At 45.2% G+C, this 16947-nt stretch overlaps 1 non-coding gene across 1 annotated transcript; it reads left to right on the top strand.

Annotated features, from left to right (window-relative positions):
* The first annotated feature begins 1497 nt into the window (after window positions 1-1497).
* Window positions 1498-1573, top strand: TRNAT-UGU (transfer RNA threonine (anticodon UGU)). The gene has a single exon. It is a non-coding gene; the product is annotated as a tRNA-Thr (tRNA).
* The last annotated feature ends 15374 nt before the right edge of the window (window positions 1574-16947 follow it).

Below are 16947 nucleotides of genomic sequence, written 5' to 3'. Positions count from 1 at the left end.
TACGGTACCTATGCAATGTGGTGCATGTATTGTGCCTTTTGCCTATCACAGTGGTGGAAAGAGCCATCAAGTCACAGCTGACTTATGGTGACCCCGTAGGCTGAGAGAGTTCTGAGAGAACTGTGACTGGCCCAAGGTCACCCAGCAGGCTTCATGTGGAGGAGGGAGGAAACCAACCCGGTTCACCAGATTAGAGTCTGCCACTCATGTGGAGGAGGGGGAATCGAACCCAGTTGTCCAGATTAGAGTCTGTTGCTCTTAACTTCTACACCATGCTGGCTCTCCCTTGCCTATCATACTGTAGCCTTAAGCTCCTTCACTGCTCATGCCAAATAAGATGGTAAGTGCTGTGAGCACAATATGACAGCAGCATTGCCACACATTTTGCTGTTGCCGTGGCACCACATTCATCCAAGCAACCGTTCACTGTCACAAATCATCATCATCGCCCTCAACAACAATAACAATTCCCAGTGTGGAGCCTTGACAATTATTCATGTCAGAGCGTGGCAGGAATTCAGTTTTGGCCAGGGATCCTATACCTTCTTCCCGCTTGCACCCCGCTTTGTCCACAAAGATGGCAGAGCTCTGCTGCAGACCTCACAGAAATTGAGGCAGATCACCCCTTGTGTGAGAAGAAGTGCCTAGCGCTGGAGGAGTGTATGCTTTGAAGGAGAGAGCATGCGTTCCTCTGGCGTTAGGCACTTCTCATGCCAGTCCATTGTCTTCCAAGGAGCCAATGAGTGCCTAGCATAAGAAGCATGTGCTTTGCAGTGGGGGACCTCCTCTGCAACCGACAAACAGGAGTGCAAGTTTTAAAAAGGGATAGGATCCAAGCCATAGAGTGGTGAGATTAGTTTTGGAGAGTGCAATCTAGATAACATTAAGGAGGAAGGGCTTTTAAAAAAAACAAACGGGAACTTACAGTTAAACAGATGCTTTTCTTCCCCACAAAAATCAATTCAACTTGAACATGCTTCATTTTTGCTTCATTTTGCCTGGCTCACATCCCTTGGGTCTAAAAATACGCTGCCTAGAACAAGCAGCTCAATAGTCATTCTATTACCCTTCACTCTTCTATGCATTTGTATGCAACCACGCAAAAACGATAAATATTAAAACAACAACACAACAAAATAAGATCTTCACGCAGGACAAAATGATTACATATGCAGCAGTGTATGAGTACCAGTGAAAGACAATTAAAAAAAACAGTTCTCAACTAATTGTTCTAAGCCCTGAACTCTTTCAGGGATATGTTAATTGTATGCAAAGGTTCTGCTAAGCCAGGGGTGGAATGGATCATAGGGAAATATGAAATTTCCAAGTGGAGTTCTTAGGATGTGGATATTGGGTTTTTGCCTTGGAAAACAGACTGTGTGGAAAGGCAAAGGGATTGTTGTGACTTTTTCCCTTTGCTTTTCCAGCCATAAAGTCCAAATTCTTAGAACAAACACTCGAAACCTTTTCTTTTTTAAAAACTGAGCTTCCCATGGGGGAGAGGGCTGTGGCTTAGTGGTAGAGCATCTGCTTTGTATGCAGAAGGTCCCAGGTTCAAACCCTAGCATCTCCAGATAAAGGCATCAGGAAGTAGGTGATGTGAAAGACCTCTGCTTAAAACCCTGCAAAGCTGTTGCTTGTTGGAGTAGACAATACTGATCTTGATAGGACAAAGTTCTGGTGCAGTATAAGGCAGCTTCATGTGTTCATTTAAAATGTGCCCATTTTCCCTTCCCCTGGGAATTTTTTAAGCCTGATGAAGACCCTTCCACTTATCCCATGACTACTTAATTCTCTTAAGCACCTTTACTGAATCTTTAATGAATTGGCTTGTCTGTTCAAAAGGAATTTTCAAGATTTTAATGGCAGAGTCATAAAGAGAGACTGTACATTCTTTGCCCAGGGTCCATCGGTTTGTTAGGTGGTTGCTCAGTGCCAAACATAATGACCAAGGGTTATGGCTAGAATGCAAAACGTTACGAATGAAAGCAAGTGAGGAAAAGCCCATGGAACTCCCTCTGGGCTCTATTTTGGACAATTGTACAAATAACTAAAAAGGCCATAAGGATATGGACGCTAATGTTAACTATTGTTCTCTCTAGAAATAGCCTTTCCTAGGCATTCGAGAACAGAGAATTGGTCAGGAGTATGTCACCGCCAATCAAAAGCTTACTGGAACTCACCCTCACCTCCCTGCTTTAGAAATGTAAAGGTCAGATCCACCAGCCATTTGATTGCCATCTAGAGCAGGGGTCCCCAATGTGGTACCCATGGGTACCATGGCACCTGGTGATATCTTTCCTGGGGCCCACCAAATGTTTTTAGAAAGTGGGCAGGCCCATGTGGGGCTTTTGCCCAGCAGGACTTCTGATTGACCATTGGTAGGGTTGCCGGGTCCCTCTTCGCCACCGGCGGGAGATTTTGGGGGTGGAGCCTGAGGAGGGCGGGGTTTGGGGAGGGGAGGGACTTCAATGCCATAGAGTTCAATTGCCAAAGCGGCCATTTTTCTCCAGGTGATCTGATCTCTATCAGCTGGAGATCAGCTGAAATAGCAGGAAATCTCCTGCTACTACCTGGCAGTTGTTTAGTAAAATCACAGCACAGGCTCAGATTCAAAGAAAATCAAGTTTAAATTTAAATTTACTAGGTCTTTTGCACACTCAACAGAATTAAATCTTAATCAACAAGGGAACACAAATATTACAAAGGTTGCTTCACCAAAATAATCAGAAAACCGGTTACCACACCGGAAATTTTCAGTCACTGATCCATCCCTGGAATATGACCATAAAAGATATAGTTTCCACAGTTCTAAATCCAAAATATAATACCAAAACGTGGTATGTGGTTTATAAGTCCGAAAAAGATTTTCCAACAAATCTTGTCATGAAGTTATTCAGCGCTTGTAGATAGCGTGCGCCGAAATGGAGGGCAAAATCCAAGGGTTCCAAGCAGAATGGTTCCAATCAACAAAACGACACTTCCGGATCTGTGTTCGTTTCGCGTGTAAGCTTCATCAGTTGTTTCAGCATAAGTAGCAATATATTAGACTTACACTACCTGGCAGTTGGCAACCCTAACCATTGGAGATTTGACTGGCTGTACCGATTTTGTAAAAAAGTTGCTTTAGCGCAAGTTGCCACCACAGAGCAAGGATCTTCACTGTGCGACTGAAGATAAGCTATGGCAGCCATTTTGTAGCTGGCTTTGCCTCCTGCAGTAGCCCATAGGCTCAAAAAGGTTGAGGACCCCTGATCTACAGGAATGTTTTATATTTTCATTCTTTTTGCTCACATCTTTATCCCCCCCCCACACACACACACCTGATTTTGCCTTCTGTATGTAATCTGTGGACAAGGAAGCAATGGGGGGGGTGGGGATTTCAAAAAAATGGAGGATATACAAACTAAGCAGATGATGCTGTTATTTATGGTCAAAGGAAAAATAGGAACCCTATTTACCTGGAAGTACTAGGGTTTTCCCCCAACACACACACACACACACACAAGTGCCATCAAGGAAAAGAGGGGAGTATCTTAAATTTACATACAGGTTTTATTTTTGTACAATATATTTTATGTGTAATCTTTTTTAGGGGCATCATCTGACAGACATGATTATCTTCCTTTCAGGTAAAAATGGTATTTTATTAAGAGAAGATTCAAGTTAATTAGGTTGAAGAAATTTTTTTTTATGGTGCACAAATATTTGCTTTACAAAATCTAGTCTCCATACTTGTGAAACAGAGGGAAAGGGGCTGTCATTTATAGTACAACCAGCTTATACAACTTGTGGCACACCAGGATGAAAACATTTACATTGATTTAATACATTCACGTCCTCTGCTCTTAACCCATAAAGGGATTGACATGACATGAAAATATATTTCTGGTATGTGAGAAGAGCAAAACTAACCACTGCCTGAAAGTGGCGTGCATATTAGCCAGATACAAGAGCTGCAAGACAGCCATAAAACTGCTTGAATTCAGTGTGAAATATTCTGCTGTAGAGCACTACTGCTGAAACATACAGTAAGACTATGCCTAGCATTGTATGACGACTTCTCAAGGGTTTGACACACACATATTTTTGCAGTACAAGGCAGGCAGCATTAACAGGCGCTCTTGTCAAACTCACCAGGCAGCTTATATTTGGGTTGCTTGGTCGCAAGGCACACAGGCAACTAGGCAAAGCATATGCTTTGTTGAGCTTAAGGTCCTAGATTTGATGAGTTTAAGACCAGGCTCAATGAACAGGTCCTCATTGAAAGCCAGCGTAGTGCAGTGGTTAAGAATGGTGGACTCTAATCTGGAAAAATGGTTTTGTTTCCCTGCTCTTCCGCATGAAGCCTGCTGGTGACCTTGGGCCAGTCACAGTTCTCTCGGAACTCTCTCAGCCCCACCTACCTCTCAAGGTTCCTGTTGTGGGGAGGGAAAGGGAAGGTGATTGTAAGCCTCTTTGAGATTCTTGAAAGGTAGAGAAAAATGGGGTATAAAAACCAACTCTTCTTCATCGTCATCATCCTCTTTTTCTTCTTCATCATCACCATGCTGTACACAAGGTTCCCCAGATGCATAGCACCGAAGGAGAGATCCACCACTATCAGGTTTGAGTCAGCATCAGGAAACTCAAGTCCCACCTCTTCCTTGGAACTGAGGTTTTTTAAAGTAACTCAAGGAAAGCTACAATGATACAGACTTATTTCAGAAAAGCTATGAAGTTCATGTAAACATTCCATGGTGCTTATAAACCATTAGAGAAACCCTGTTAATGAAGGGCTGTTGGATAAATATCCAGCCGTCTCCTCAGGAAAGGCCAATATATGAAGCCTCTATTTCGAAAGCTGCTCCTGGCCCATGCTTAGTTCATAGCCAGCTCTGCAGTTTTCCAAGCCAAACGGTATTTCAGTTGGCTCTCTGTCTAGTTAGAGATGTCAAGAAATTCAGTGCCAGAAGGGGAAAGCTATTGTGAAAATCTGTTCCCATGTTAAAAAAAAGTCATGCCACCAGTACAAAATGATCATCTTATTACCCTCACTTCAAGTCATTTGCATCAGAACATTTTGGGAGCGAGTAGGGGCTGTGCATGCAACGTTAACCTTATGATGCGTTTTCTTTGTTACTACAGTTCCATCCGTGTGACCCCGGTTAGTGGATTCAGCTTGCGCATTGTATTCACGCTGTGTTACTTCCAAAGGTACAATAGTGGGTTTGGAATTCCTTCGACTACATTCTGGGCCAGGCAGTTCAGAGCAGTTCAGAAGTAGATCTTCATTCTGCTATTCAACAGATGGCTGAAGGGAAAGAAGGGAGAGGGAGGGAGAGGCCAAGCCAAATTTACCCATGCAGCTTTCCAGTCAGCCTAGGCACAACATCATGATGATGCCTCCAGAAATCAGACATCCCATCTCCGCATTAACATCAATGTTTGTCACTTCAGAAGGTTAAGGGAGCAGAGAAGGGAGAGAAAGCAGGGAAGCATCCATTCCAATCTCGTACACTTCAGACGTTTTCCCCTCATAGATCAACATGTATAGTTAATGGTTATGTGAGGGCAAATTGACTGCTGAGGAGGAAAAAACCATCTAATGGGAACAGATTCTCAGCAATCATTTTGAAGGATCAAGCTTTCAATGCAAACTTAACATGCCAAATTCCTCTCTCCATATGTCTGCAATTCCTGTTGAAGGGTAATACACCTTGAAGACGTGAGCATTGGACATATAGAACCTGCAGGCTTTGGGCAAGATCAGCCTTTGTTTGAAGTTGTGTTCAGAACATCAAAACACCAATCAATATGTTCTACGGCTCTGGATGGGCAGCCATGGTGCCTGTGCAAATCATTTAAAAATTACACCCCACCAAACTTTAAATTAAACGGTTGGTCCTCTGGTTTCCATCACAACCCGGAGCAACCTCCTGAAATCTGAGGTAAAGTCTACTTTGAGAAAATGGTAATCATGCCCAGTCAAAGTTGTCATGTGGAAAGTTTCACCTCCATGGCATTCTTGAGCTTTTCGGAGTTCCGTTTCAATGTTTATTGTATTTTCATGCCGGTCTCCAATTTACGAAATCAGTCGTTTTGAATGTCATACCACTTGAATGAATTGGATCCCATTTCTCAACCCAAAATGATCAAAATTATGTCCTAAGACAGGAACAAGTAATTACTGTTTATATTTAGCAGAGCATCATTTTTGAACTGAGGAAAAAAGGGGGGGGGGACCAGAAAGGGATGCCCAATGACTTGGAGGAATGTCTGCATTGGCAGGCAGTTCAGTGGGCTACCGATCAAGCTCTGGAAAGGCAACGTGTATGCAAAGGACCAGATGTGAAGGAGGAGATGGCTTTCATTTTGTCTTTCATATTTTAAGAGACTGTGAATGCATTGTCGAAAGGCAGCATGAACTACAGAAGCCTGTTGTAGCTGGTCACCAAAAGGATAGCTGCAAGAAGGCTACCATGTCTAACCGAGGATTGAAATTGAAAATCAGTAGAAAGGGAGCCCTGAGAAGGATCCAGGAGCCCATCGACAATGAATTCCTAACCGGAGTTACACCATTTTAAGCCCATTGGCTTCTGGGGACTTAGAAAGGCATAACCTTGACTATGATTGCACTGCCAACCTCAGGTTGTACAATGGGAAAGCAAGTGCCTGATGCCAATGGTCGTCCCCCATTTCAGCTCAGCAGTCTGAAGACAGAACCATCATGCAATGTTGGGAGATGAGTGAGATGAAGTCCCTGCACCCCTCCATCCACAGCTGTGAATGCAAATTCCTGAAGTGAATACATAAAGTAGTTGACTTGTCTAGCAAGCACAGAGAGGTGGATTATTTGTCCTCTGGCAGCATAAACACTGGTCAAAACCAAATGGCTTTAAATTTGGGATCAAATAGCCATTTATAGGAGCAGCAGTTAGGGAGTGTGGGTGAATGCCAGCCCAGCTGAAGAGTTCCTTGAGAAGCTGGAAGTTGCTGCCAATATCACTGTCAAAGGATGAAGGCCATGGATCTGCAGTCAGATCAGGGGCTGAGACAATCTGCACCACTTCTTGTGCTTGAGGCACCAAGGGACACATTTCAAAGGCAGCAGATCCGGGTGGTTATGTCCCTACAGCATCATCACTTTTTGCAGTCTTCATGCATTGGAGCACAAGGTAGGTAATGTCATAGCTGTGGCTGGAAGAAGAAGAAGAAGAATTGGTTTTTATATCCCAATTTTCTCTATCTTTAAGGTGTCTCAAACCAGCTTACAACTCCCTTCCTCTCCCCACAACAGACATCTTGTGAAGTAGGTGAGGTGAGAGAGTTCAAAGAGAACTGTGACTAGACCAAGGTCACCCAGCAGGCTTCATGTGCAGGAGTGGGAAAACCAACCCAGTTCACCAGATAAGAGTCAGCTGCATATGTGGAGGAGTGGGGAATCAAACCCAGTTCTCCAGATTAGAGTCCACCGCTGTTAACCACTACAGAAATCAGTTCCCATCACCACCAAAACATGGTCACTATAAAAAAAAATGGCGGCTGCGTCTCACTTAAGCAGGATACATGCAGGACCTTACAAGAGCTTGTTTTTCTCTTGCGGGGGGGTTATGACTCCAAATTGGGTGATAGCAAGATCCTGACAAACACACACCCAAATAAGCTCACCATGCCAGCGTTCAAAAGTCTGGGAGGGGGACAAAATTCACCACAGATGAAAACTAAATCCGGAGAGAGATTGCATAAATAATCCTTAATTAGCTCATTCCAGGGGGTCAAAGTGTAGCACACAGAACAAACATCATGCACAGTATGTAGAATCTGGCCCTAAGAGCTTTGGAGCAGTTAGGCTTCTGAGGAAAACTCAAGGGAAAATGCAGAGCACATTCTTGGTACATGCATATTCTCAGCAACATGGTGATCACTGTAAAAGATACTGCTGTGTCTTAGGCCACAGCTATAAATGGATGAGGACAAAGACAGCTATGCTTTTTATCTAGGGTTGCCAGGTCCCTCTTTGCCATCGGTGGGAGATTTTGGGGATGGAGCTTGAGGAGGGCAGGGTTTGGGGAGGGGAGGGACTTCAATGCCATAGAGTCCAATTGCCAAAGCGGCCATTTTCTCCAGGCCAACTGATCTCTATCAGCTGGAGATCAGTTGTAATAGCAGATTGTCTGCTGTTACCTGGAGGTTGGCAACGCTATTCATATCTCTTCACCTGCATTTTTGAGATCATCATCTAAGTTGGCTCTGCTCTTCGAAAAATACCAAACCAGTGTGCAGGGGAAGGACTTTTCCTTCGGGTACTTTCACATACTTCAGCTTATGAAGCTGTGAAGCAATTTAATAGTTTGTTTCCTTTCTGCCAATTTTATTTTAAATTGAGGGAGGCGGTTGCCCCACAATAAGGTGCTGTATTCAAATACTGCTTATGTAATGCTGGGACAAAGGTTATTACTAGGTAAACGATGTTACCACAACTTCCAGGCCTTGAGTGTAGTGCCTGGGGGTGTGATTATCTCTTCCCGAGCCACACCCTCGATGATCTAGAAAGCATGAAGTCATGAGGGTGGGGAAGCCAACTCCTGCAAGATTTGTTTTCCTGAGGTCTGTTTCATAACCTTTCTTCCAGCACACTCCAAAAAGGTGTGTTGTAGGAAATGATCAGGATAAGGAGTGGCTCGCAATAAATTTCACGCCGGTGAAAACTGTCAGATCGAGCCCCCCTCCCCAAGAATCAGTCCTTCCTTTGATCCAGAGAACAGGTACAGCACAGGAAACTGGTGAGCACATTTCCCCGACACGTTCTCCTGCCAAAGTGTATCTCACTTCTTCTCTGAAAAGAACAATTTTAAAAATAAGAAGACTCCCACACCCAGGAGAGAGAGAGGGAGAGGCTAGAAATGTAGAAGGAACATAAACCCTTCAGATCAAAAGCGCAGGCCTACCACTAAAACCACAGAAGGTTTGGAAGAAAGTCCACTGAGCAGGTTGTATCTACCTACTGCCTATTTATTTATAGTTTGCTTTTTACCAACAGAGGTTGCTGCTGGTCAATGTCAAAAGTTAGGATCATGAACAAAGTAGCCAATGTGGTTGGGTCATTATGTCTGGGCTTTCTCTGTTTGCTGGATAGTCTGCTTAGCTTGGCAACCTGTGTCCAGAAGTATGGCAGTGAGTTGTGCCATGGACCTCTCACCTCAAAGAACAAGAAGGAAAGCACCATCTCATCTCACAGGCATCTTCCAGCAACATTTTCCCAGTTACTGTTGCTGCAGAGCCTTGGAATGGATTGGCCCTATGCAATAGCATGCCAGTTACCAGTCCACATTGGGCAGGGTACAGCATCGCAGGGCACAACCCGGCCATGATTAAATAATCAGCATTTGTTCTATGGGAGGAGGAGGAGGAGAAGAAGAAGAAGGAGGAGGAGGAGGAGGAGGAGGACTTGGTTTTTATATGCTGACTTTCTCTACCACTTAAGGAAGAATCAAACTGTGGCTTATAATCACCTTCCCCTCCCCTCTCCACAACAGACAGCCTGTGAGGTAAATGGGGCTGAGAGAGTGTGACTAGCCTAAGGTCACCCAGGTGGCTTCATGTGGAGGAGTGGGGAAACAAATCCAGTTCACCAGATTAGCATGTGCCGCTCATGTGGAGGAGTGGGGAATCAAACCCAGTTCTCCAGATCAGAGTGCACTGCTCCGGACCACCGCTCTTAACCACTACAGCAAGCTGGCTCTCCAAGGAGCAAGATGCAGCCCATGCAAAGGAACAGATGCAGGCCCAAGAAGGCAAAGGGCAGTAGTGACTGCAACCAAGAACAGGATTTGCAGAACCAGGTAGCCAAAACTGCAGAACAGGCCAGGTTGTATTTCGACCCAGCAGGGATCAACAAGTAGTACAAAAGGAGCCCTGCTGGATCAGATCAAAGATCCATCTCATCCTTATCCTGTTTCCAACATTGACCAACCAACTGCCTCAGAGAAGCTGACAAACAGAGCTCAGGCATTAAGGGGTGTAACCATACAAAGCAACAGCAATCGTGTAAGGGACTTCTCCTGGCTCTTGCCAGGCAGCATCTGCAGCCGACAGAAGAGAAGTATAGCTTGCAAGAGTCTTCTAGGGCAAGGATGCTAGATAAAGTCCCACCATCCTTGACAGTCAAATTATTACATTTACCCAAATTCTTACTGGATGGGTTCCAACCAGCCTTGCAGTGGTGAAAAAGGAACAATCCCAAAAAAGGCTAAATGGAGACCTTGGGGCCTGCATGGGCAAAAGCCCTGTGGGATGGGGGCTGCAGTAAGGGGGAACATTGGGCAAGACTGACAGGAGGTTGGTTGGATCCTGCCCATTAACTGGGTTTGAAAGCCCAGTTTTCTAACAAGAAAATGCTTTATTGTCAAGAATCAACACGTCATGAACATTTTGCCAACAACGAAAGTGCAGTGTTTCAGCTCCAGAAGTCTTTCCATTGGCAGTGAGATTTAATATAACTGTGCATGCTCTTGTGCTGGTGGCTCCTCCACATTCCTGGAGGTGCATCGTGTTGTCGTCCATGGGAGTTCAACATTTCTAGGTGTTTTTTTCCATCTGCTGTGCATTAAGGAAGAAACACTAGAACAAGAAGAAGAGTTGGTTTTTATATGCCTACTTTCTCTACCACTTAAGGAAGAATCAAACTGGCTTACAATCACCTTCCCTTCCCACAACAGACACCCTGTGAGGTAGATGGGGCTGAGAGAGTGTAAATAGCCCAAGGTCACCCAGCTAGCTTCATGTGCAGGAGCGGGGAAACAAATCCAGTTCACCAGATTAGCCTCCGCCGCTCATGTGAAGGAGCGGGGAATCAAACCCGGTTCTCCAGATCAGAGTCCACAGCTCCAAACCACCACTCTTAACCACTACACTATGCTGGCTCTACAACAAGAAAACCCTCTATCTGGTTTGGTTTAAACTGTACCCCACAGATCTGCCTCACTGTATTTCTCAATATGATACAGTTTGTTTGCAGTCAATGCAATTTTCCATGCAGTTCTGGGGGGAAAGCACAGAGCCCCAGGAAAAGTCCAGACATCTGCCACTGGAATGGTTTGGTTTTGGCAAAACATAACATATGACTGCAGCCTTTGTGCCATTCTTGTTTTCGCTACTGGTATCGCTTTTCTCTGTGCCTTCTGTTCTGTATCACACACTCTTGTGTGGTTTCTTTCAAGTTATGTAGCTTTGAAACTGTTTGGGGACTCTCTCGTTTTTAATCCAGCATCCTCTTTACCCCAACCTCTCCTTGCCCAGTACCTAACAGGCATTCAGGCAATCTCTATAAAATGCTGTTCCTTCATTTTGAATGGCCAAATGTCATTGTAACAGAGCAAGCACAGCCGGAGGTATAATTTCCAGCGCTCTCAGTGCTCATTTTGCTGCTTTATCACACAATGCAGAATATAGCTGGGGGTTTTTTTGTTTTTGTTTTTTTTAAACGGCTTCTCTCTTTTCATGCTGTCTGAAAACACTTTACAAAACGAATTAGTAATGGCCAACAATCTCTAAACAGTAACCCACAAAGTCTCTGATACTGAAAGGTGTTTTATAGAGACAAGGAAAAATATTAGCCAGGGGATATGAGGAGTCATCCTCTTTGCTTCTTTGGAGAGGGCCCTGGGGGTCATTTAAAGCCAGTTCTACACCAGCGATGTTTGCCTGTCAGTCTGGCCTTTTGTTTCTCTCTCTTTAAATATCTGCATGCCTGATGAACCCATAAATTGTCACTTGAGACCAGACTATTTTCCTCCCATAGCAACCGGGGTCCCAGGATTGCAATTATTTGTTAAGCTCTAATGAACCCAGACACTCAGCCTTGTTGTGTGGCACTACAGTGTAATGAAGCTCCGTTTTATAGAGGAGGTGAGTGAGGAAAACAAAGGTGAGCTGGTATCCTGAAGGTCACCTACACAACAAAGCTGGATGCCACTGCTAAGCATCCTGTCTCTGAAACCCGGGACTGAAGCTAACACCCCAATCCTAAACAGGCCAGTTTGTTGGCAAATGAGGCCAATTCCAGCAGGATTTATTCCCAAGCAAGTGTGTTTGGAATTATGGTCTTAATCTCAACATTACTTTGCACAGCGTAGTTGACAATTAGGGACTTTATTACCAGTTCATACTGTTGTCTATCATTAGAGTGCTTTGGAGCTCAGCTGACTGCTCAGGGCAAAACAACCCATGGCCTTTAGGATCTGTGATCTTATTTCTTGTCACCCTTTACCCACACCCAAACAAAGTCACATAAGAACCCAACATGGATTGGGGCCATGATGCAAGGGGAAAAGACGTTTGACTCTTACACATGTTATTTCCCCAGACAAAAATACCCCCAATAATGGGCTAAAAGCCATAGGGGAAGTTTTCAATTGGGGAAACAGTGTTGTAGGGGCAACAGAAAGGGTTTGCCAGGTCCTTCCTGGACACCAGCGGGTGATGGGGTTGCCAGATCCAGGCTAGGAAACTCCTAGAAACTTGAGGATGGAGCCTGGAGAGGACAGGGACCTCAGTGGGGTAGAATGCCACAGAGTCCACCCCACCAAAGCATCCGTTTTCTCCAGGGGAACTGATCTCTAGTCTGGAGATGAGCTGAAATTCCAGGGGATCCCCAGGTCCCACTTGGTTAGGGTTGCCAACCTCCAGGTACTAGCCGGAGATCTCCTGCTATTACAATGGATCTCCAGACAATTGAGATCAGGTCACCTGGAGAAACTAGCCACTTTGGCAATTGGACTCTATGGCATTGAAGTTCCTCCCATCCCCAAACCCCGCCCTCCTCAGGCTCCACCCCAAAAGCCTCCCGCCGGTAGTAAAGAGGGACCTGGCAACCTTACACTGGGAGGCTGGCATGACTAGCAACAGGAGGCTCATTCCTTGGCACCATAGCCTCCATGTGTCTCCATGTGTCTGTTTTTGGCAGCTAAATTAGAAGGCAGGGGATCCAATCACAAAGTCTGGCCCTGAATCAAATTCCAGCACAGTCATGAATTGAACAAACTGCCTTGGAAATGTGTATCTTCATTTCCCCACCTGTAGTTATCTAGATACCTGGCATTGCATGGACGTTGGAAGCTATGGAAAGGAGCTGTCAGCAAACAAGAGCATGTTCATTAAAAACAATTCTGTGAAATAAATTAGGGTAAGGGTTGGGTCTTCCAAATATAGAATGCATGATCACATGTGTCAAGTGGTCACATGGGTTCAGATATTGAACCCTCAAACAGAATGTCACAGTCCAAACCAGTGACACTAACTCAGTGGCTTGGGAGCCACTGTGGCTCTGACATGCTATGTGTGGCTCTTCTGAGTACTGTTCCCCCAATATTATGGTTGCCAACTTCTAGGTGGGGTCTGGAGATTTCCTGAAATTGCAACTTGATCTCTAGAATACACAGATCATTTCCCTTAAAGAAAATGGCAGCTTTGGAGGGTGGATTCTATGGCATTATACCCTGTTGAGGTCCTTCCCTTCTCCAAATCTGACCCTTACCAGCTTCCACCCACAGAGCTCCAGGATTTCCCAACCCAGAGGTGGCTACCCTACCCAATGTAGCATCTGCTCCACGTTCCAGGAAAGTGGGCAAGGCCCTCTCTCTATCCCACCTTGTTATCCAGTCACAACCTTCAACCACACCCGGAGGAGCTGAGGCAACCATCATCCAGTGAGTGATGCTGTGAGAATATGTACTGTGGCGTTTGCGTTTCAGAGTCCACACCGTTTCCAGCCTCCTGACTCCTGGCTGTTCTTAGGCACGTGGCATCGGGTCTGCTCTGCCATGGAATGCAGGCTCCATAACCTTTGCCCAGGACCTCAGCCAACTCACAGTCGCTAAGTAGGGCCAATGGAGACTGATTTAGTGTTTGCCCTGCAGGGCATGATGTCCCCCTAGAACTCACCACACCATTCATCTTATTTTAACTCTTGGACGGCAGTCAGCTGTCAGGGCAAAGGCTTTTTTAAGCATCTGGAATCCACAGGCGGGTGATGTAACTCCTTTTCTTGATAAGTATCCACAGTCGTGATTAAATATTAGCTCCTTTTCCTGCAAATAAAATACAAAAAATAAAAAAACACTGGCAAGTTACTCTTTCACGTTCAACTCACAATGGCTGGGTTTGATAATTTTACTGGACAGTCCATCTCATGTGTAATCTGAGTCAGGGTTCATAGGAATGATTCAATCTTGGACCCTGTTCGGAATGCCCACGTTCAGCCTTTGGTCTGGTGAGATAAGAATAGTATGCTCTGGGCATGGCCTCAGCATCTTCTAAGCATGTGCGCAGTTTGTTTCTCTCATTTTTAGTTATCTAGAACTCATGAACCCATTACGTTACCCAAGCCTGTGTAAAATCATTGGTCTACCAAGGGCAGTATTGTCTAGTCTGACTGGCAGCAATTCTCCAGGGTCTTGGCTAGAGGTCTTTCAGATCACTTTCTACTGGATCATTTCTTAACTGGAGATGCCAGGGACTGAATTTAGCCCCGTGGTGCAGAGTGGTAAGCTGCAGTACTGCAGTCAAAAGCTCTGCTCACGACCTGAGTTCGATCCCGACGGAAGTCGGTTTCAGGTAGCCAACTCAAGGTTGACTCAGCCTTCCATCCTTCCGAGGTCGGTAAAATGAGGACCCAGCTAGCTGGGGGTAAAGGAAAGATGACTGGGGAAGGCACTGGCAAACCACCCCGTAAACAAAGTCTGCCTAGTAAACGTCAGGATGTGACGTCACCCCATGGGTCAGGAATGACCCGGTGCTTGCACAGGGGACCTTTACCTTTACATGCAAAGCTAATGTTAGGTTCTGCTGACAGGGTTGCTTTTGTTGGGCAAGTGTCCCAAGGTTAGAGCCTTAAAATAGAGCAAGTGGGGGGGGGTCTTGTCACCTGACTCCCACCCTCTGCTCTGCTATTACCACCTGCCAGGGAATGGGTCTGGCTCTTCTTCCTTAGCTGCACCTGAGCACAACTTTTAAATATTTCCTGAGGGAGGACCAACACTGGGCTCAACCAATCCTTCCTCCCCAACCCAATCCTGGGGAGTGACAATATGTTTGTCTCGAGGCACATAGGGCTTTAAAAGTCAATACCAGCACCTTGAATTGCCCCCCGAAGCTGATTGGGAGCCAGTGTAGGTGAGAAAAGACTGGAGCAATGTGATTCCTATGACTCACTCCAGTCAGCATTCTGGCTGTAGTATTCTGTACCAGCTGTACCTTCTGAGCTACACTTACACTTAAATGTATTCAAGGCATGTAAAGAGGGAAGTAAGTCTGTGCCAGCAGGATCCCCCCCACACACACACATCTTAATGGTCTCAATGGAAAGATTAGAACAGAGACCTTACAAAGAACATCCTACACAGTTGTATTCATGATGCTTACAATCTTCTGTCGAATTAGGTTTGCCAACCTCCAGGTAGCAGCTGGAGATCTCCTGCTATTACAACTGATCTCCAGCCAATAGAGATCAGTTCACCTAGAGAAAATGCCTGCTTTGGCAATTTGACTCTATGGCACTGAAGTCCCCTCCCCTCCCCAAACCCTGCCCTCCTAAGGCTCCGCCCCAAAAACCTCCTGCCGGTTGCGAAGAGGGACCTGGCAACCCTATGTTGAATGAACATAAGTCAGCACTGGGGCCTAATGCCATGATCACACCTCTTCCCCAACGAATATTTAGTAAATATTCAGTAAGGCGGGGGGGGGGGGGAGAAGGCAGGAAGAAGAAGAAGAAGAAGAAGAAGAAGAAGAAGAAGAAGAAGAAGAAGAAGAAGAAGAAGAAGAGTTGGCAGGGTTTGGGGAGGGGAGGGACTTCAATGTCATAGAGTCCAATGGCCAAAGTGGCCATTTTCTCCCGGGGAACTGATCTCTATCGGCTAAAGATCAGTTGTAATAGCAGGAGATCTCCAGCTACTACCTGGAGGTTGGCATCCCTAATCAAGAGTATAGTGCAGGAGGAGGAAGTTCACCCTTCCCTCTGTATCAATTTTGTGAAAAAAATCACACTTTCCAAACTGTTATTAGCTCCCGTATTGAATGCATGTACTATCTCTTCCTCCCATGGTGCTGCAGGCCTGACCCAAGTTGATCCTCCCCATGGCTTCTTCCTAATATTAAAAATACATTCAGGAGTTCTGATTATAGACCCCCCATGCAGTGTGTCTTTGACCTGTAAGCACCACAAAGGAAATATCCAGGTGTCAATGTAAACTGTGAAGAAGAGAAATTAGATGCAATACAGGTATGGACTAATGTGCCTTTCCCAGTTGGGTAAAAGAAGGGATTTACTTGAGTCAGCTTCAGTTTGTCCTTAAAAAAAAAAAAAAAAAAACTCTACCAACCAAACTTCCCTCTCTCTTGCAAACTGAAAAAGTACAGGAGCCCCGTTGTCTATATCATTTAGTCACCCTAAAACAGTCCCCCACCCTTGCCTATGAACTATATTTTGATTGCTTCATTGGCCCCTGGGCTTCTTTTTTAGTGTTGCCAACCTCCAGGTGGTTATACAATTCAAAAATCGTCCCTCGTGCTATAATAACAGAGTTGAAGGAAAATAACAAGCACTGATGGCTACTGGAAACATCAATAAGACTTTTTATAATTCAGTCATAAAAATCAAACCTTATACAGTGAAACAGAAGCAAACAAAGTCCCGTGGTGAAAATAATTTTCGCCAGGTGAGGTCTCCCGGTTGCCAAGTTCCAGGTGAAGGCTAGTGCCGCCCCAGTGAACGGATCTCCAGCCTTCACCTGGAACTTGGCAACCAGGAGACCTCACCTGGCGAAAATTATTTTCACCACGGGACTTTGTTTGCTTCTGTTTCACTGTATAAGGTTTGATTTTTATGACTGAATTATAAAAAGTCTTATTGATGTTTCCAGTAGCCATCAGTGCTTGTTATTTTCCTTCAACCTCCAGGTGGTAGCTGGA

The sequence above is a fragment of the Euleptes europaea genome, chromosome 6 (genome assembly GCF_029931775.1).
Source record: "Euleptes europaea isolate rEulEur1 chromosome 6, rEulEur1.hap1, whole genome shotgun sequence".
Classification (NCBI taxonomy): domain Eukaryota; kingdom Metazoa; phylum Chordata; class Lepidosauria; order Squamata; family Sphaerodactylidae; genus Euleptes; species Euleptes europaea.
Note: the sequence above shows the minus strand (reverse complement) of the source record. Positions and strands in the feature narration are given on the sequence as shown.